The sequence below is a fragment of the Cupressus sempervirens genome, chromosome 3, assembly GCF_028749045.1.
Source record: "Cupressus sempervirens isolate cs-2001-9-10 chromosome 3, ASM2874904v1, whole genome shotgun sequence".
Lineage (NCBI taxonomy): Eukaryota > Viridiplantae > Streptophyta > Pinopsida > Cupressales > Cupressaceae > Cupressus > Cupressus sempervirens.
This window is the reverse complement of record NC_143120.1, coordinates 479,581,685-479,605,277: the sequence shown is the minus strand read 5'-3', so window position 1 is coordinate 479,605,277 and position 23,593 is coordinate 479,581,685. Positions and strand designations below refer to the sequence as shown.

The 23,593-nt window shown below is 32.3% G+C and overlaps 1 long non-coding RNA gene across 1 annotated transcript; it reads right to left on the bottom strand.

Annotated features, from left to right (window-relative positions):
* Positions 1-875: 875 nt before the first annotated feature.
* Positions 876-3,500, bottom strand: LOC149567249 (uncharacterized). Its single transcript, XR_016361625.1, has 2 exons — positions 3,429-3,500; positions 876-1,305 (listed from the first exon to the last, which is right to left on the bottom strand). It is a non-coding gene; the product is annotated as an uncharacterized LOC149567249 (long non-coding RNA).
* Between the last annotated feature and the right edge of the window lie 20,093 nt (positions 3,501-23,593).

Genomic DNA, 23,593 nt, shown 5'->3' with positions numbered 1-23,593 from the left:
AGGAAGATGATAAACAGAACAGAGACAAAGATAGGCTGGATGAGGATAAAGCCAAGGACAGCACTATGGAGCAGGATTTGACGAACGCCCAGGATCATAAGGTAGAAGAGCAACAAGAGTGCGCCGAAGCTGCCCAGACCATGCTCGAGATGGAGAAGTAGTCTGCTAGGTTGGGTCTCTGTCCTTTGGTTTTTGTTTCTCCTGGCTTTGGCTTTTTGTCTGGTCTCTGTTTTTCTGGTTGGTTCTCTAGCCTTTTTAGTGGGCAGTTGTTTCGGGCTGGGCCTTTGGGCTTATTTTCAGCCGTAAGGCTTATGTTTTGGCTGGGCATTTTTTCGCTTATTTTCAGCCTTTCTTGTTGTTAAACTTATGGGTTTCAGGACCCCTTAAAACCTGTTTGCCTTATCAAAAACAATGTTACCATAAGATAAGCAAAATCCAAGAGCATACACCAAGATGGTTCAACAATGGAGACAAGGATTTATAAGGGGAAAGCAAAGAAAACCCCTTGTGAGTATTATGAATGAAGGCAAATGCCTAGAGAAGAGAGAGAGAGAGAGTGTTGGAGCAAAATAGCTCAATACAATAACATCAAAGTGATAAGAGTGAAGAAGAAAGAAGGAGGAGCATCTCTTATATAGAGATGAGAAAGGAGTTGCATTTGTAACTCCCATTTCTATGAATGCCACATTCATAATAGGTGTGTGCAAAGTGTCACAATCCTCTTAAGGAGGATAAACTAAATAAAGAAATAAACAAGAGTTGTCCTTACATGTGGAATAAAGGAAAAACAATGACATGTTCTCCACATGTGTACAAGAGGACAAACTACATTTAGGGACCCTTGGAATATCCCAATTAATATATCCAAGGAAAGATTAACCTTTCTAACACCCCCCCTTAATCTTTACTTGGGGAGTTTACATCAACGGGTTGTAAGCCCAAATTTTTACAATGGAACTGAAATCTCTCTTTAGAAAGTGGTTTGGTTAAAATATTAGCCACTTGATCTTCACCTTTACAATAAAGAAGAGTAATTTTCTTGTCTTCAACTTGTTCTTGAATGAAGTGATGTTGAAGTGAAATATGTTTGGTTCGTGCATGAAAAATTGGATTCTTTGCCAAGGCAATAGCACTTTGATTGTCACAATGTATAGGTGTAGGTGATTGTTGAGGTAGACCCAAATCATCAAGAAGTCTTCTAATCCATAAAGCTTCCTTAGCTGCATTGGTACAACCTTTGTATTCAGCTTCAGTTGAGCAAAGGGAAATAGAGTGTTCTTTTTTTGCTTTTCCAAGAAATTGCACCTGAACCAACAAAGAAACAATAACCACAAGTGGATTTCCCATCATTGGGATCTCCACCTAGATCGGAATCAGTATAGCCATGTAAAATAAATTCAAAATTTGCATCATAAAATAATCCCATATTAATAGTTCCTTTAATGTACCTTAAGATGCATTTAGCAACTTTAAAATGAGTTTGTTGAGGTTTAGACATAAATCGAGAAACTAAACCAACACTATAAGCAATATCAGGTCTAGTAAGAGTTAAATAATTTAAACTTCCTACCAACTGTCTATACAAAGTTTCATCAACAAAAGGAGTATTCATATCATTCATTAATTTAGTACCTAATTCACATGGAATTGAAACATGGTTAGAGTCATTCATCTCAAATTTTTCTAAAAGATCATAAGCATACTTGCTTTGAGAAAGAAAGATACCCTTAGGAGTTTGGCAAATTTGCATACCTAAGAAGTAATGTAAGATACCTAAATCAGTCATCTGAAATTTCTATTTAAGTTGAAACTTGATATCAGAAATCAAAGCGTTTGAACTAGAAGTGAGTATTAGATCATCTACATAAACAATAACAATGATAATATCATCGTTAGTATGTTTAATATAAAAATTAGGATCATTCTTACTTCTAGCAAAACCTTGAGAAATAAAGAAAGAATTAATTTTAGAATACCATTCTCTAGGTGATTGTTTAAGACCATAAATAGATTTGTTCAATTTGCAAACCAGATTTTCACTACCTTTCTTAACAAATCTGGGAGGTTGAGCCATATAGATTTCTTCATGTAAATCACCATTTAAGAAGGCACTTTTAACATCCATTTGATGAATGGGCCAATTCATTTTAGATGCTAAAGCAAGAACTAATTTGATAGTAGGCATTTTAGCAACAGGAGCAAGAGTTTCATTATAGTCTAATCCTTCAATTTGTGAAAAACCTCTAGTAACTAGTCTAGCCTTAAATTTACTAATTTCATTATTAGTATTCAATTTTGTTTTGTATAACCATTTACATGAAACGATATTCTTGCCATGAGGTAATTTGACTAAGTCCCAAGTTTGATTAGCTATTAAAGAATCATATTCCTCTTGCATGGCTTTCTGCCAATGAGGTTGAGAGTTAGCTTGATCAAAAGACTTAGGATTGTTAGAATTCATAATAGCAGTCATCAAAGCATAATTACAATAATTAATCCTTCTATGTTTAATTCCACCAAATCTAGAAATGTAATCATCACCTTCATTGATTAAGTTTTGAGCCCATTTAGTTTACGTTTAGTTGTAATGGAATTATCACTAGAGGAAGAATCATTAGCAATAAAAGCATCATTAGTAGTTGCTTGAATATCATTACTTGTAGGAGAAAAAATAATAAGTGGTACTTGATTTGAAGGGTTAAGAGGAGGAGTAGGGTTAAGAGAAGGAGGTTGGTCCTCCACCAGCACAATTTTAGTGCCACTGAATTCTGCATCATGTGTAGTAGAGCAATCATGGACTCCATTTTCTGCAATACAAACATCTCTAGCAACTTGAACTTTGTTAGTAGTGGAATCATAAACACGATAACCTTTACTGTTTTCATCATAACCAAAAAACATATAAGGAGATGACTTAGCATCTAATTTATGCCTTTTCTGTTTAGGAGTATGAACATAAGCAATAGAGCCAAAAATCCATAAATGATGTAAATTAGGTTTCCTACCAAACCAAGCCTCTTCTAGAGTAATAACCTTGAGAGCTTTGGTAGGATTCCGATTAAGAGTATAAGTTGCACAAAACATGGCTTCAGCCCAAAATTTATAATGTAGATTCTTAGCATGCAACATGCTTCTAGCCATTTCAACAATGGTCTGATGCTTTCTTTCTGCCACACCATTTTTTTGTGGTGTATAAGGAATAGTAAGCTCGTGTTTAATTCCACATGATTTCAAATAAGAATGAAAGGCATTATTCACATATTCCTTTCCATTATCAGTTCTAAGAATTTTAAGTTTAAAACCAGATTGCCTCTCAACATATAACTAAAATTCAATGAATATATCAAGAACTTGATCCTTGCTATGCAAAAAATAGATCCAAGTTCGTCTAGAAAAATCATCAACAAAGGTAAGTGCATACCGAGAACCTTGGATGGAGTTATTCTCCATGGGGCCCAATAGGTCACCATGGACAAGATGCAACTTATGAGTTGCCCGCCATGATTTTCCACTTGGAAAGGGTTCCCTATGCATTTTACCACTCATACAACCTGTACAGGCAATCTTGGAAGGAATAATGTGAGGCAAGTCATCAACCATATTATGTTTTTGCATGAAAGTAATATAATCAGAATTTAAATGGCCAAGTCTTTCATGCCATATATTGAAATCAATAGAAGTATGTAACGAATATCGTGAACTAGAAAATTCATGGAATTTAAACAAATTGTCATTATCCATTTTAGCATGAGCAATCTCTTTTTGAGTTTGACGATCTATGACATAACATGTATCTTTGTAGAATTCAACTTTATAGTCCTGACATAACTGTGAAACAGAAAGAAGATTAGTTTTCAAGTCAGGTACATATAATACATCATGCAATTTACCATTAGGAATAGTAACATCACCTAATCCTTCAACTTTACAAGTCTGATTGTTAGCTAACTGAATAGGAATGTTAGCAATATCAGGTTGTAAAGAATCAAAAATTTCTTTATGAGAAGTTACATGTTGTGATGCACCATTGTCAACAATCCATTCTAAAGGTCTACAAAGATTAAAGCTGCAAGTAAAAGCATGACAAGAATTAAAACCAGTAGAGTTACCTTTTTTATGATTTGAGTTTTGATTATTGTTACTATTATTCATAGGTTTTTTATCATTTTTCTTTTTAAAACAGTTATTGACAATATGACCATCTTTGCCACAATAAGAACAATGAGGTTTGGAATTGGAATGATTCCTTTGATTATTAGTATTATGATTGTTATTATGATGATTGTTATTATTGTTATATTTCGCATGAAATTTATTGTTGGAATTATTTGAATTAGTATTATATTGTTTTTTGTTATTATTATTATTATTGGAACGAAAATTATTATTTGAATTTCTAGACACAAATGCATGTTCAGTTGATTTGAGGGTACCAAACTGAATTAGCTTAGCTTCTTCATGTCTTAATAAAGTTTGAAAAATAACATAAGTTAACTGAGAAGTTAAAGTAGGAATAGCAAGCTGTGCATGAATATTAGTTATAAACTGTTGAAACTGTCTAGGAAGACACTTTTTAAGAATAAGATGAATTAAATGAATGTCCTCTAATTGAACACCTAAGGCAATAATTTGGCTTTTAAGAGAGTCAAATTTTAACAGAAATTCATCCATACTTTTAAAATCTGCATACCTGAGATCTTCAAGTTGATCCTGCAACTGTATTTTGCGGTATTCATCTCCACTGTCATACTTGGTTTGCAAGATGGACCATGCATCATGAGCTTTAGAACAGTGAGCAATTAACACATATAAATCTGGAATAATGGAAATACCAATTAACCCTAAAGCTTCTTCATTTTTAGATTTTCAAGTATCTTTCTCGTCTTGGGTAGCTGCTGAACGAGGTTCAAGAGAGGGATCAGTGGCTATTTCGAAGAGGTGTTTAAAACGAAAAATGAATGAGATATGAGTTTTCCAAGAATGATAATTAGAATAACTAAGTTTTATTTCTGGAATTAAGGTTGACATGATTACAAGATTGATGAAAAAAAAACTCCTTGATTTGAAAATTAAATTAATTGAAAAAATATCTTGACTTTTTTTTTTTTTTTTTTTTAAATGAATATAAAAATTCTATGTGATATAATAAATGTTGTAAGGTTAACAAAGTTTCTTTTTAAAATAAACTTCTAAAAAAAAAAAAGTAAAATACTAATGTTCAAATTTATGAAGAGGGTGTCGGTGAAAAGGCAGGATGAGCGAGCGGAGGGTTTTAAAAAAAATGCGTTGTCTCTTGCGAAAGAAGATAAGGGAGAATTGGATGGCGTGGCTGCGCAGGCGGCAGGTGACGCGTGGCCTGAGCGCAAGCCGTGCCGGAGGTGTAAGGTTGGGCCGTGCAGGCTGCTGGTGACCCGTGGTCCGAAGTGCAGACCGCAGCAGATGACGGGTGGTATGTAGCGTCGGGAGCGGTGGGTCTGTGCGGTGGTAGGTTCCAGGTTGTTTTTTTGCACAGGCAGCGGCGAGTCGCGCGGGCTGGGCGCAGATGGTGTGCAGGTGGCGCGGGTGGTACACAGGCTGAGCACAAAGGTCGCGCAGGTGGCGTACGGTCTGGGCGAAGGTGGCGCGCGGGTGGTGCTGGTGGCGCGCGGGTGGAGCGTCCACCCAAACAAATTTGAATTATAGACTCGCGCTACGCGCGATTAAAAACAATTAAATGCAATGTATATGGATAAAAAAATTTAAAAACACCAAATAGATATAGATTATAGTATATAAAAATAATATATTAGAATTTTTTTTAAAGAGTAGGAAAATTATAGACTTATTGAAAACTTAACCCATGCAAGTTCTAAGAGTATTAATAAATATATACAATATTTTTAAAAAAAATTGCACAATTTAATATAAATAAGTGGACTGAAGTAATACTTCTTGTTTTGGTGGCACGCCTTCCAAAACAAGAAAAAAAAATTAAAATTTTATAAGAAAACCCTTTGGCGGCAAGCCTTCCAAAGAGGGTTAGTAAACAATGATAAAAAAATGATACTCTAAAAAACCTGCACACAAAAGATGTTAGAATGAGCAGAAAATTGCAACACAAACTTCTTCTCTCAATGATGTCTCCAAATAAGGTGTGCTCCAATGAATGGCAACCTTCAACACAAAACTTAAAACAAGGATTAAATAGCCAAGCTCTGATACCATGTAAGAAATGATAATATTGAGCAAGGAATGAGAAACAATCCAAGTAAGTTAAGTGTGAAACAATGTTACCATAAGATAAGAAAAATCCAAGAGCATACACCAAGATGGTTCAACAATGGAGACAAGGATTTATAAGGGGAAAGCAAAGAAAACCCCTTGTGAGTATTATGAATGAAGGAAAATGCCTAGAGAAGAGAGAGAGAGTGTGTTGGAGCAAAATAGCTCAATACAATAACATCAAAGTGATAAGAGTGAAGAAGAAAGAAGGAGGAGCATCTCTTATATAGAGATGAGAAAGGAGTTGCATTTGTAACTCCCATTTCTATGAATGCCACATTCATAATAGGTGTGTGCAAAGTGTCACAATCCTTGGAATAAAGGACAAACAATGACATGTCCTCCACATGTGTACAAGAGGACAAACTACATTTAGGGACCCTTGGAACATCCCAATTAATACATCCAAGGAAAGATTAACCTTTCTAACAAAATCAAATGATAATTTTTTATAATATAATTACAGATATAAAAAGTAGACTCATGCACGGATGTGGCACATATTTTTGGGTATTTTTATTTTAAATAAATAATTATTTATGAATTTTCTACTATACTATTTTCAAAATTAAAAAACAACTAGTATCGAAAACTATGTAAAATAAAAGTGATTGGAAGAGATTAGCATAGAATCCAAACAACAAAACTAACCATGTAGCCAAATTTTGTCCTCCATACGCATTTTACCCATTTTATCTAATGGAAGAATTCCCCCAATCCAGATATTAGAAGAGGCCATAAAATAGTTTTCCATAGTAGATACCAGAGCATTATCATAAAGAATTCCCTCCCTAATAACCTTACATGCTAAACCAAGAATGAAATTATCAAACTATATAGGATCCATGGTATTAGATTAAAAAAGTAGATACCAATTGGCAAGAGTAAATTAGCCTATGACCCATGACTAGAGTAATCACTTCATCACCCAAGAACACATTTATCGCAATCCATTTTGAAGAAGATATTAAGATCGGCATCAAATATCTTACCAACAAAGGAGGGAAAATATCTCATGAGACACACATTCACTTGCATTACATGCACTGAAGACTCCATTTGCCTAGAAAAGCATCCAAATGCACATCGTCTTCTTTCTGGTTCTCCTACATAGAATAGTCGGAGCTCATGATGTTTGAAGTGAGGATAAATAATAGGCAAAACATGTATGGCTTATATATTTATTACTATTATTAAGCCCATAGGTTTATATGATGTATTTTTTATTATTAAGTCAATAGACTTATATGTGGGAGATATTTCCCCTTAGGACCTTATTACCTGTCACTAACCTTTTTAAGTTTAATTTAATTAATTTAATAAATATAAATTAATGTAGATTAAAAATACTAATTTTTATATCAATAGTTTACAAAATGAAATGTTGAATTGTAGAATTAAATATATGTATTTAGTTCTATGATTAAAATATTATTAGTTTTTGTTACAATTTTAAATGTTAATTATATATGTATTATAAATATAATATTTCAAAATTTATTTTCAATGTATATTTCATTTGACAGCAAATTTTTAAAGATTACATTCTTGCATTATAAAAGTGAAATAAATATCGTAAATACAACATCCCATTTAATAAAATGTGTACTTAATCACTATATTAGGGTTGGTGTGTGAATATTTGTATAATTATTTTAATAATATGCAATTATATTATACTATTGTGAGGTACAATTTTCTTTTATGAAAGGAAGCTTTTGATCATGAAATAAATTTGTGGGTCTTCTTTGAAGACTGGATGTCTTTTTTTTATTATCAAAACTTTATTATTATTTTCTTCACTTTTTCTTCAATATCAAACATACTACTCTTATGGATATCACTCCTATCAGCTTATTGTTGTATGTACAAAAAAGACAACTACTAGTTATTATTATTATTACTATTATTATTCTATATTATTTTTAAAACATGAAACAAAATGGCATCATAATATTATTATTATTAAGTCAGTAGGCTTATTTATTGTGGCACACAATGGCCTAAATTTTGTCCTACACCTAAAAACTGTCAGACATCAATGCCTGGAAAACATAATTTAATTATTATAAAAATAAATTAATGTAGATTAAAATAATATATTTTAATTTTTATAAAAAATTAATCCAAAAAAATGGTGAGCAGAGCAGTCTTCACTAATGTGAATAATGAGACAAAAAGCAAACATTCATACGAACAAGGCCAGAAAGCGAAGAAGATAGGGAATTTTGAGAAGAATGCAAAATTTTATAATTGTTTAGTGCCACACCCATGGCCAAAATTTTGAAACCCTAGCAAGGAGAGGAAAAAAATAGGGAGAATCTGCTATGCTATACCCCCCAGTTATAACAATCTTCCTACAAAAATAAATTATATTATGGAAACATCGAACCTTTTTTTGGTCCTAAGTGTGCAAAAGGAACTAGAACATCTAGATGTAGAAAAGACATTCCTCAAAGATTTAGGAGTCACTTCAGTAGAAATCTTGACAATCAATGCAGAGAGGATAGGGGTTAAAACTTTGACAAATGTGGTTGGGAATGTCAGCAACCAAGCCACGGTGATCCTAAACCAGGTAACTTCATTCCATTCCTACCAGGAGAAGATTAGAAATCCTTGGACAAATCTCCAATCTCCTAACTATGACTCCTCCAAGCTTTCCAACTCCCTAGGCTAGCATAGTATTGACCCTATCATTTTTCTACAAAAAGTCTGGATAATCAGATTAGGTTTTTTAATCTCACTATATATTCAGAACATAATAAAAATAAGTTATTTTATCAGTAGATAGGTTTTCTATCTAATCCCTTCATGGATCTCTAGGATCTTTACATGAGTCAACCTAGGAAGATTGAGACCTCAAATCCCACCTCTTCCTTTGATCCACCTAATTCATATATTCTTCCCATCAAAGAAATTCAATCTCTAATCTCCCAATTTACCCTAATATTCAACCCATCTCGACCCCTAAATCCAATCCTAGCAAATAAGAAGAAAATTTCCTTATTATTAGAAATCATGATAGCAAAGACCGATGGCAAGAGTGCTAAAATGTTGGATTATTTGCATTCTGGAATGGGCCAAAATAAAAAATGATTAATCTCATCAATTGGTTATAGGAATTCTGCAATAACCAGGTAAGTATCTCTCACCACTCTGATAGATTAGTATACTTACATTGTAGTGATGAATATGTTAAAAAAGATTTCCTTTATGTCTCTGACTGTTATTTTAGAGGTTATGCTGTGAAATTATTTGAATGGATACCAGACTGTAAGGAAGAAATGATTAACTTCTTGATCCCAACCTGGATCACCCTCCAGAACTTCTGCATGTAGAAATTATTAGGAAAATATGTCTCTCAATTGGTGATTTGATTGGCATAGATGCATCTTTTAATTATTGCAATAATATCAAATTTTTGATCAAGTGTAAGGTTAATAATTTGGAATTCAAACTAATTAAAGTAATAACAAACAAAGCTATCTATAATTTAAACTTCCACAAATGTGAAGATAAAATCTCAGAGATAATTAGACTAGACAATGATTGCAAAATCTTATTCAAAAAGTTACAATTAAATGCGGATCTTAAGAATATATTCCTTATGAGGAACATAAGGATTCAAAGAGAACATAAAAGAGATTCTATACATGAGAAAGATCTCCAAAATATTTATCATGATACTGCAAGAAATATAGAGCCAATATCTGAGAGGGGGGCAATTAGAATAGATAAGACAATAAGGACAAGATCATTGAAAAAGATCAGAAACAACCCATGTCTAATTCCCAAGGAAGTACAGAAGAAAGTAGTGGAGATAACACTAGAAGATTAAAATTTAAAAAAAAAAATCCAAAGTATAGAAGAGGAGAATCATTCAATATCAGAACTCAACAAAGAAAATATTAAAGTACCAAATACAAAGGAATGTAAAGGAATTAGTCCTATCTCAAAATCACAGACCTCTTGTGTAAATCAAAGCTCCAAAGATCTCAGTAGAGAAAAAGGAAAAAGAAATCAAGATATGGCTGATATAAGGAAACAAGGGTTAGCCATCAGCAGCAAAAAACTTGATAAAAGATAAAAAAGTAAAAAAGAACAAGAATGCAAGAATAATAAATGGAGAGGAAAAGTCATCAGAAAAATTTGCAAAATAATAGGACACAAAGTCATTGGATAATGTGGTCAATAGCATAGAAGAATTAGAAAACAATCTCCTATTTGCAGGTGAAGCAACAAAGCATGGGAAGCTTAAGTATATAGAAGAAGAAATGGAAACACCAAAAAAATAGATAGAAGATCCTACGAGGGAATTTAGAATCACTAATAAAGAGACAATCAGTAGGTTTACCAAATTTTGGCAGACTCCACCTACTAGTTCAGAATCTCCTAATCCTATCGACAATGAGCACAAGGAAAATAGTAGTGACTAGAGCAAGACGAAAAGATCCTTAACACTAGAATTTCAAGAATTTTTAAATAAGGATCTAGCATGGGATGAAGCTTTGGAAAGGGCAACTCTAGACAAGATTGAGAAAGATAACTTGGAAACATTAACTAAGGAATTGATTCAAGTATTTAGCTTTGAGAATATAGATTAAAGTAGTGAATCAAAGAAAGAGAACCTCATATAGTGAGTTTTAAAACTAGAAGGAGATAGCTATACTATTGAAGACTTAAAAAGAGATATGTTGAGTATAGAGGGTGAAGACATAAATAGGAAAGCCTTACAAAAAACTAAAGATGCACCAATGAAAATATAAGGTAATGAATCTGAGGGAAGTGGCTTCAAGAAGCCACCTTCAATAGATGATAGATTTATAAAAGATCAGTTAAGCCATGTAGAACAAATATTACAAGAACTGGAAATTGAAGACAAAGATGAAAAAGAAGGTAAACAATCTAAAATCACTTTAAATGTGTAGGAGAACATTGAGTAGTTGGGAATCTAGATGAACTAAGAAGGGATAAACTCTCCTAAGTGTGGCAAAGTGAAAGCCAAAAGAGGGAGGAAATCTCTTAAGGAACTCAGAGAAGCTAATGGGTGGGCAAAAGAGTAGCAAAAGATCAATCAATTACTTAACCTAGGGAAGGGAAATATCCTTCCCAAGGAAGCATGAAGATCACTACTTGGAATGCTAGGGGCTTAAATGCATCGAGCAAGAAATGATTACTTAAACGAAACCTTAAAAAAATTGAATCTGGAATCATTATACTACAAAAAGCAAAATTAAATAAGGAAGAAGAAACTAAGCTAGAAAAGAAGGTAGGTAGTTGGAACATTAAGTTTCATGAATCTAGAGGAGCATCAAGAGGTTTAGGCATTATTTGGAATCCCAAGAAAGTTATTCTAAATATATTAAAAATGAATAACTCATGGATGAGTAGCAAAGTGAAAAACATTAAAACTAACCTACAGCTCATTTTGGTAAACATATATGACCCAATCTATAACACAAATAAATAACTTTTATGGGACAAAATTACCATATTTATCAGTAATCATAGAAATGAACTCATATTCATAGGTGGTGATTTCAACACTATATTAAATATAAATGAAAATTTTGGTGGCACCCAACATTCTTCCCAAACCTCAAAAGATTTTAAAAATTGGTGTGACTTTAACAACCTGATTGACATTCTACTTAATAATGGGATATATACATGGAATAATAAAAGGAAGGATTTTTCTTATATAGCTGAGAAATTAGATAGATTTTTCCTCAAAGGAAAACTGAGTGAATTAAACTCCAATATCCAATCCTCTATTTTACCAATAGTAGGATCTGACCATTATCCTATTAGAATTGAATTCTCTAAATCTTTTAAACCAATTAGAAACTCTTTCAAGTGCGAAAAAATGTGGTTTTTAGACTTAAAGTTTCTAGAACATATTAAAGAATGGTGGAATCAAGGTAATTTTAAAGGTTCTAAAATTTATATCTTTGTCTCCAAAATGAAAATGCTTAAAGAAAACATACTTAAATGGAACAAAGAACACTTTACTAATATATTTAAAGAAAAATTAGAAATTGAGGAAAGATTAAAAGAACTAAATTTAGAAGTAATCAAGAAGGGGATGAACAATAAAAGCTTTTATCTAGAAAAAGAACTACTTGCCAAGTAGGAAAGTGTATTGGCAAAAGAACAAGTCTTTTGGAGATAAGAGAAAAATGGCTAGATGAAGGAGATCGAAATGCAAAAAATTTCCATAACTCCACCCTTCATAATAGAGCCAAAATTAAAATAGTAAAAATCAAATATCCTCTGGGTACTACCATTGAAAACCTGAATAAAATAACTGAGACTTTTATTAGTCACTTTCAAAATACATTACACAACTTTGATAGCTTGAATAGGGTAGCTCAAACAAAAATGCTTCAAGCCATACCTAAAGTAGTCATAGTAGAAGACAATAAAACTTTAAACAAACCTATCACCCTGGAAGAAATTAGATTGTTGTTATTCAACATGAACCCTAACAAATCTCCACACCTAGACAGATTCCATACATTCTTCTACCAAAAATGTTGGGATATTATTGGTGTAGATCTTTGGAAAGCTATTGAAGCATCATGGAATGGTGGATCATTACTGTCAGAAATCAATCACACCTTTCTCACTCTAATCCCTAAAAAGGATGACTTTGAAACCCTTAAGGATTTCAAACCTATAGCTTTATGTAATACTATCTATAAAATTCTATATAAAATTTTAGCAAATAGACTAAAAGTGCTTCTCCCAAAGATTATATCAGAAGAACAAATCAATTTTGTTCGAGGTAGATAGATATTAGATGGAATACTCATTATACAAGAAATACTACATTCTTCTAATAAGAATAAAGTGGCAAGTATGTTCATGAAATTAGATATACAAAAATCATATGACATGGTTAACTGGAGGTTTGTTTGTAAAACCTTAGAAGCCTTTGGTTTCTCGCATCAATGGATCAACTTCATATATCAGTGTATTTCTACTACAAAAGTCTCAGTCCTTATTGATGATACCCTCGAGGATTTCTTCGAAACTTCAAGAGGAATTAGAAAAGAAGACCTCCTATCTTTGTTTCTATATATTATCATGGAAAAGCCTTTGGGAGAGCACCTAGCAAGGCTCATAATAAAGGGAAAATAAATGGTATATCTTTAACAGAAAATATTCTTAACATTACCCACCAACAATATGCAGATGATACCATTCTGCTAAGTGAGAGTACAACAAAAGATGCCTTAAGCATTAGGTCTATCATTCAACAGTATATGGTAGCGTCAGGTCAAAAAGTGAACACAACAAAATCTGAAATCTTTTTCATTAACACCAAACTTGAATTGGAAATGTAGATCTATGACATCATGGGTTAAAAAAGGGGTACATTCCCATGTAAATACATAGGTATTGAGTTAGAAAAAGGAATTAAATCCAATCAGGCATGGCAAAGTATTCTAGATAGATTGGATGTTAGGATAGGCAGTTGGAAAGATAAATAGCATACAAAATCTAGTAAAATCACCAAGACTAAATCAATGTTGTCTGTTATCCCAACATATCCGCTATCCTGCCTTCCTTTGTCTAAACATATAAATAATAAGCTTGAGGCAAAACTTAGAAGCTTCCTTTGGAATGACTATGATGACTCCAAAAAATTGGCCCCCGTCAGATGGAAAAACATATGTAAACCGTAGGAGTTTGGAAGTTTAGGTATTAAAAACTTAAATTGGAAAAATGAAGCTTTAGGGGCTAAACTTACATAGCGCCTTATTGAAGAAAGGGATGATAAGTGGACTAAAATTATGTATAACAAATACCTAAATGTAGCTGATCCCTTTTCCATCTTTAGGATGAGGACCCTCCCCAAAGGATCTAAAAGTTGGAATTTTATAGTTAAAAGTTGAGCCCTTATTAGTAAATATCTCACTTGGGACATTAGTACGAGTGATGAAGCCTTATTCCAGGAAGATTTATGGGATGGGCTCCCATTAGTAGAGAACATGGGGATACCTACAAGCATCAAAGAGAAATTAGTTAAAAATTGGGGAAGCAATGTCAGTGATTATAAAACCAAAAAAACAATGAATCGAATCACAAGCTAGGAATGGAAATCTTTGGAAAACATAGATATGGAACCGATAGCAAAAATAGCATATGAAGAGATTATACAAAGTAGAAAAATAAAGCAATTAGAAAGGAATGATAAACTCATATGGGCAGCATCAAAAGATGGCAAGTACAACATGAAAAATGGTTATAGAGCTCTCATTCGTTCCCAAAGATGGGAAGCAATGGAAATCCCACTTAAACTTTGTTGGGATTCATCCTATTTGCAAAAGGTAGGTTTCTTTTTATGGCTAGCACTTTATAATAGGATCCTTATAGCCAATAGACTCTACAAGTTGGGTATTAAGGGCCCATTAAGATGTGTTTTATGCAGACAAGATAGCGAAGACACTAATCACATCTTATATAGATTTTCTTATACACAACATTGTTGGGAATGACTCTGACACATGTTGGGCTAGAACACCCCCATGCCAAAATCCTTAATTGATCTTCTCAAAGGCTGACCAATAGATATTAGTAAAGGTATCTATAGTAGAATATGGAATATTAGCCTATCCATCCTCATGTGGGAGGCGTGGAAAGAAAGGAATAGAAGAAAATTTTGTGATCGAGATATGCTACCATATGAGATTATTAAAAAAATAGAAGCATGTATAGTTGAGACTTTAAACTCTCACCTTATAAATTCCCTGAAATAAGAAGGATCAATCATGAGCTAGGATGGATCAATTAAAAAGAAGTGGACAAACCTTATTAATCCTCCACTTCTTTATAAAAATAAGAATAAAGAGGCGAGGGAGAATTACAGTTGGACCCCTCCACCAACTAGGTGGGTCAAGCTAAACTTTGACAGAGCTTCAAGAGGTAATCCTAGATTTATAGGAATCAAATGTATCATTACTAATGAGTCAGGCAAGTGGATTGCCAGAAGGGCTAAATCCATAGAACCAACAACTAATAATATTTTTGAGCTAGAAGCCTTGTAAGAAGGACTCCAAATTAGCCTAAATCTAGGCTTATCCAAGATTATCATTGAAGGAGGCTCTTAGATTGTATTAAATTCAATTAGGAAAAGAGTGACACAAAACTAGGTCTTAAATTTGAAGTTAGAAGAAGTTCTCAATATTCTAGACCGTTTCGTAGATACTCAAAATTTTCATATTTTCTGGGAAGGCAACAAATAGGCACATGAGTTGGAAAATAAGGGTGTTGATGGTGAAAATAGTTTATTCTTCAATAATTAGTAGTTTTAATGAGATTCCCTAGCTCTTAGTACATTTATCAATATTTAAACATAAGATTATCTAATAGACAATATCAAGCAGCTCTAACTATAACTAGATTATGATTTAGACCAGTCATGAAGAACTTTTTGGGTTTTTAGGTTACTACTTTAATAGTTTCCTCATCTCAGGTATATTGTATCAATATCCTAAGATTATATTCATGTATCCTAAGATTATATCCATGTATATTCATACAATAACATTTATACAGTAAATACAGGGGTTGACAGAGAGTAAGTGTGGATCATTCAAATCGGCAATAAACTTTACATTAGAATATAAAAAGGTATACTAATTTAGACGTCCTACTCATTAGGAGTGTAGTTTTGCTAATCATTATTATTTTTTATTTTACTATTAGTTGAATACTCATCCTTGATAGTTAATGTCTCTATAAACATGGTCATTATATCCCCTACTTACTTCTAAAGTTAGTTATCTCTTCCATGTCTTACCCCTTATGGCATATCTCTTATCCCCATAATGTTTCATTTCATAGTGGTGTCCTATAGATGGCATCAATTGATGTTGGTATGTAATCCTTCTTCTATTTATTCATTTCCTTTTAGACCCATTTTTCCCCATCACTTTCATTCTTAGCTCATTTTAACCTTGCTATGGACACCAATATCTATATTTTTCATGTAATAGAAGTGTAGACCATGGTGTTTCATGGAAATGTGAAACCTGAGAGATGGAGTTGATTGTTAAAACTAGTGGAAGATATGACAAGAATAGCGGTGATACATGCCCTATGAGAAGGAATTTTCAATTATGATTTCTCATGGAGAACGAATAGCAATTTTATAGGGGCATTCATTGGGTGTTTGACTAGAGCCAAAGTAGATAAATGGGCAATGGCCAGACTCTATTGAAATGTGTTTGATCCAGTCCGGTATGTGGGTTTGGAAGAAGCCATTATGAGCTTAGATGAGAAAATTAGAACTCCCCTTCCAGAAATGTATATGGCTCATCCACCTGGGAGTTTCGATCTAGCTATTGTCCCAAGAAGCGCTTTACTAGTTATTCGTAAGCAAGCAGATTTTAACCTAGAATGGTCAAAGATGGATGCAAGAATTCATTTTCTCCTTAGATGGAGAGGGATTATTGAGGATAGAGGTAAGGCATGGCTCAAAAATTATCTTGGCATTTTTAAATCTTATATACACCCAGGTTTGGAGCTAGAGAATCTAGAAGAATTGAATTTCTGCATCCCCAAAATTGAAAAGTCAAGCAAGGAAAAGAGTGCCTTCGAATTCATACCACATCTCCAATTTGAAAACCTCAAGGATATCACTGAAATCATTATGGTTTTTTGGAAATATCAGTTTGAGACTCGCACACTCTATGTTTGGTATTCTAGGTTTTGTTCTCCAGCTGTAGGGTTGAGGGTTCCCCTATTTTGTCCTCGACCCTATGTTTTGGTTCGATCTTTGTTAGGTCCTTTTTACTCTTTCCTTTTGGTCTATAAGCTATGGTCTTAAGTTTTTTAGACAATCATACATCGGGTTAGCAAGGATTGTATCTTAAGTCTCTTCTTTCAAAATAGTAGTAAAGATAGCAGGATATGTCTAAAGTTTTTGTATTGTATTAAGGATAATATCAATCATAGCTTATCTCAAGGAATGTTGGCAACCATTTTAGAAAAAGATTTGTAAGATAGGTTTTAAATTTTAGTAGCTCAGATACCGTTGAATCCTATCTTTGTAAATTCATAATGAAATTAATATAAATGAAGTATTATTACAGTGATTAGTTTTATGTTGCCTTCTACTTCCTTTGAATGGAGTAGTGTATTTGTTCTAATATTACTTAGGATGTATATTATCTTCTCAACATTACTAGGGTTTTTTTTAGTCGAGACATGAAAAATTTATGGTGAATACAAGAAGATAACACTCTAATCTTGATAGTTAGACTAAGCAGATTGGAATGATCTAAATCATCCTAGAAGGGTAATTAGGACGACATAAAGAGAAATACACAAAGGAAATTCTAATTGAAAAAATTTCTCAATATGATGTTTATAATGAAATTTCTTAAATAAGTAAGGGTAGGAATATTATTTTATATAGGAAAGTTTTAATCAATAAAGTATAGTGATTCCTAGTTTAATATACTTGAACTAGTTTTAGTATAACTCGGAATAATTGAATTTGTTTCTTTTTTTGATTAAGGAAAGTTAGGATCAAACTCACATTATAAATAAGTCTGATATCAAATTGAGAGAGTACAACTACTAATTGGGTTTAATTCCATCATTAATGTCCTTCATGGATATCCCAAGTATTTCAGCACTATCCTACTAATAATTCAAGACCTCAACTATTTTTAGCTAACAGCTCCAATGTTTGCTTTAAGTTATATTTTCTGAGTAGCAAGGTAGTAAGGAGATAGCATCTAAGGAAAAATAACTTAGAAGAGGTATCTACCATGAGTTTAAAGTTTTGCTCAAACTATTCATCTCAGATAGACGATTGTGATTGATTAATAGAGGAATCATCAAGACTATAAATTCAGAAAAGGACTTGTGTCCTCCTTGTAATGATAATAAAAAATTGGTAAATGATAACTAGGGTATGCCCCTTTTAATAATGTAAAAATAAAGGACGACGGTCCTGAGCAAGACTGGAGGTTTTCTTCTTTGTTCTTTCCTACCAATGCTCATTTGAACAAAGATAATCTTTTGTTCTATTATTATTATTTTAATATAATCAAGGCTTAGCTCTTTTACTGATCAAATAATAATAATAACAATTTGTATATCAATAGTTCAAATGAAATGTTGAATTGTAGAATTAAATATATGTATTTGTTTCTATGATTAAAATATTATTAGATTTTGTTATAACTTTAAATATTAATTATAGATGTATTATAAATATAATATTTCAAAATTGATTTTGAATGTATATTTCATTTCACATCAAATTTTTAAAGATTAGATTCTTGCATTATAAAAGTGAAATAAATATCGTAAATACAACATCCCATTTAATAAAATGTGTACTTAATCACTATATTAGGTTTGGTGTATGAATATTTATATAATTATTTCAATAATATGCAATTATATTATAATATTGTGAGGTACAATTTTCTTTTATGAAAGGAAGCTTTTGATCACGAAATAAATTTGTGGGTCTTCTCTGAAGACTAGATGTCTTTTTTTTTTAAATCAAAACTTCATTATTATTATTTTGACTTTTTCTTCAATATTAGACATACCACTCTTATGGATATCACTCCTATCCACTTATTGTTGTACAAAAATAGACAACTATTAGTTATTATTATTATTACTATTATTATTATGTATAATTATTAAAACATGAAATGAAATGGTGTCATAATATTATCATTAATAAGTCGATAGGCTTATTTATTGTGGCACACAATGGCCTAAATTTTGTCCTACACTTGAAACTGTCAAACGTCGATGCCTGGAAAAGACAATTTAATTATTATTTTTACCAATTTTACCTTTCTGAGACTATTGATTTCTGGAAGACAATGTATGGGTGTTTTATTAATTACTTGGCTATATGAAGATATGCTTTTGTATAAAACTATAGAATCCTAGCCAAGTGCTAGTAGTGTTTTTTGTTTTATGTTTTTTCTTTCACGACCAAATAATAATTAGATTTTGTTCAATACTCATTCATTTTCCACACAATAGTCTTAATGGTTGATGTGTCCCATCCACTTGTCCACATTCATTGGTTCAATCCAAAAGTGAATCCTCTCCATGTTTATTGTTTCAAGTGGAATGCAAATGTGTTGGGAGCAACCAAAATGGACGTTGTTAGTTTTGAAATAGTTTTCGTACTTAGGGCGGCATCTAGAAACCTTATCTCATGATTTAATTTTTGGCAGTATTATGCCTTATTTTCACCTCCCTTTATTTTCATAGCAATGATGTATTATATACGATATGGGATATCGTGATTATTTTATTGTATTCATGACCTTAGCATTCTTTGTAACTCATCCCCTTCTATAGAAACATTTATGCTCTGATGTTGAAACCTCCCATAAATCTGAAGTAAATGACCCCATCCTTGTATATTGATTCTATACTTGCCTTGGAATGAAAATATTCCTCTAACTCTTTCATTTTATGAATATGAATAATGTTGGATGTCTTGGAAAGTTTTGAATAATAGTGATGTTATGTCCTTTTGATAGCTATACTTGAGTCTTCAAAGAGGTACATGATGAGACCTAAATGGTTTTATACTTATCATGAGCAGGTCCCTTCAAAGACCCTTATCTTTAACCAGGTACATAGTTTAGTCAGAAGGTCCCATGCTCATAAATTGTGCATGACCCCTCAATGACCTCACTATTAGGTTTTCAATCTGCTACTTTGGTTTGACTAGGTCTCATATGTGTAATTATGTATGTCCCCTCAATAGTCTCCCTAAAACATTCACCTCTATGTAACTCAATTGGAAAGTTTCATATTTTGTGAATGTGTTTCTTCAACAACCTACTTTACCTCCAACCATCTTCAGCATATAACACAAATGCATTAGTACAAAAATGAATTATTTTTTAGATTTTCTTTCTTTTCCCTCACATGATTAATATCTATTGATTGATCATGCATGATAAATATTTGTGAATGTATATTTTATTTTCCTAAGATCAATCATTTCTTATGAATGGCATCTCCTTTATTTTCTTGGCAAGTGGTAACATGGATGGAGAACCCCAGTGACTTCATCAAATATGCAATAGCTACTCCTCCATACCAAGCGTAAATCACCTTCCTCATTTACAAATTTTTGTTCTATGTGTTCAATGAATTTATATTGAATATATGAAAAGTCTGGTATGCTCCTGAAGCATCGCTTTATGATATTGTATATATATTGATCTTGATTTTGCACACATTAATTGTTCTTTTAAAACTAATTTTTAGATGTTTTATTTTGTTCCAAGGTATGTATGGCTTCTTAAAATAACTAAAAGATTTTCATGTAATGAAATAATGTACAATTATATTTTGTTGTCTATGAACTTTTATACATTGTATTTTTTGAATCAAAGAAATGAATTCAAAACTCTTTCATACTTTCAGTGTTTTAGCTATCTTTTCTTTTTCAATTCAAATCAATGAAACACTTTTCAATTTAGTTCTGAATTATTATTTTTTGTTATAATTACATAGTAGAACATAGAAGCATAAGAAATCACAAAAATGTGCATATATAGTGAAATTTTTAAATAGGTGTGCTTGTGGATTCCTTTGTCTCCACTACCTTTTTTCATTCCTTTGTCTCATTATGTTTTTAGTCACCCATGGCTCCTTGAACTTATTTCTACCAGCCACTGATGTGTCAATTCCTTTATAAGAACTTATACCCACTTTTACTACCATACCTAAGACCATCATATTCATTGAAAACATACTCAAGATAACAATGAATATCAAAGCAAGCATCTCACGCACAAAGACCCATTGAGAGAAATGTCATTTTACAAGTTATCCTCAAAGCTTATTACATTAAGCATTCACCAAGAGTAAATATCCCAAGATAATCCAATAATTTCAAAATTCATAACCAAATGCATTAATTATCTATTCTAACTATACCATGCCATGAAGGTCACTATTTTTCAAACGTCCACAGGACATGCTCAATTAGCCTTAATGGCATGAGCTAAATGATCGCAATGTATCTTCCTCAATTGAATAATATTCCAATTCAATATGATACAAATATTGAAGACTTAGGTATAACAGAGAAAGTTCACAACCATGACTATGTAAAACACTAAACCTTTAGATAGTAAATATACAAAAGATAAAACAGGAAACATATAAATATGATAGTAAGATATGTAGATATCAATCATATTAATTAGACTCAACTAATGATGATACAATCACAAATGAATTTTTTTTATTAATAGCATTTTGATTCAAAACAATTCAAAATGTTGTTCTCAAATATAAATATAGTCACCTATAAATAGAATTAAAAAATAAAAATAAAAATTTAAAACAAGAATACTAAACTATAATTTAATAAATAAATGAATTAAATTTAAAAGTTGTCACATAAGTACATATGTAACATTGTTAAGAAATAGAAATTTTTTAATGAGTCTCACTATTTTTGGAGCATTCACGAAATCTTTACTACTCAACAACATTCCCTAAATTGATCAATTTAATTTTATCCTTCTATTATGAGGAAACCCAACATCAAAATTGAAATAGAAATATTAATATTAAATCTCTTGCTCAAGAAGGTTTCATAGAAATATGAAAGTCAATGTTGGTGGTTAATCATATAATTAGTGACAATAGACCCGAGACAGTGAGTTGCGTAAGGAAACTTGCAACAAAGAATATAACCGTTTTCACATAACCCATAATAGATCTGAAATAAATATGCAATTAAAATCCACATGCAAGAGAATAGAGAACATTCCCACAAAAAAATGTGACACAAGATATACCCTGGGAAACCCTCATTGAGGGAAAAAAACTAGCCTCCAAAAGCATCCATCACCATGTATTATTCAACAAAAAATACCATTACAATACAAACATAGAAGCCTTCAAACTCATAGCCACCACCAAACAATCTATGTGAAAAAGCATGAATCCACACATCCCATGCCATGCTTCCAACCTTTACAAATGCTCCCTTGGCTAATCTATCAAGCCTTGTCACACTCAACTCTTTCCCTTTTTTGCCTTTTGTCTTCACTCTTCTTCACACAACAACTACCCATGTGGTTGCTTATATAGTAGCAAGTCCTATAGAACCACCAAGCGGTATTACATAAACCATGTGCTACCTAACTCATTGACCCCACATTTAATGTTGAAAATTTAATTATTTTCCCCAATATTAAATAATTACATAAAATATTATCACAATGTTACAATACAGCTCATCAAGTACATCCCATGGGAATTTTCCATGTTACACGTCCATCTACAAACAACATTACATAATAAAATAAAATAAAATAATATAACAATATTATGCAATGTGTACAACACCCATTATCTCAACAATCTCCCACTTGTTGTATGCATTGCATAGGGTCAATTTGTAGCCACATAAATGAATAAGGGAACAATCCCTCCTAGCACATCCACCATCATAGATCAAAGTATACCATGTGGTCCATCCTAGTACCCACAAAAAAATCAAAGTATCTAGCATCTTAAACATGAATGAAGCCACCTCCTATTATGCCATTGCCACTGAACATACATTGAAGCCATCCAAAGAGAAACCCACCCAACCTGTTGCATTAGAAGATCATAAAATCCTATACCAACTAAAATTCCAAGCACAAAAACCTGATCCCAAGGTAATCACATGTATTTATAGTTGTCAAAATATCCATAGCTGAAATAGTAGGCATAATAAGTGCCAAACCCATCCAACTATGCATACCTACAAAGGTATACCAAGTGCATCTCACATCATCAACGTATTCAATCTATAACCTACAATCACAAGCCTCAAGAGAAATACCTACCACATATATACCAAGAAGCTCCCACTAAAAAAGATAATGTCAAATCTATAACCAATCCACTCACAACATCTCAAAGAAGTGAATCCATGTAGTATCAAGGACATCCACAATACATAAACCAATAACATGCAAGAAAAACTCTCATAACAAGTCTCCAAAACTCTCCCAAGCTCTCCACAACCAAAAAAGGAAAGAGATAAAGGAATAACCATGTCATCTCTCACATGACATACATGAGAACAAACTAGTGATCACAATTTCCAACCAATCTCAAATCCAATGTAAGCAAAGCCAAACATCTAGGAAGATAACCAAGACCAAAGAAAAACCATGCAAATCATAACCTATATCATTTCCTTCTACACACACATCTAGATATAAATTGTGTAAGTATGATCTCCTCTATAAAATCCCAACAAGAAGCCTTAGCAACACCCAAACCATACCATATAACTAACTAATCA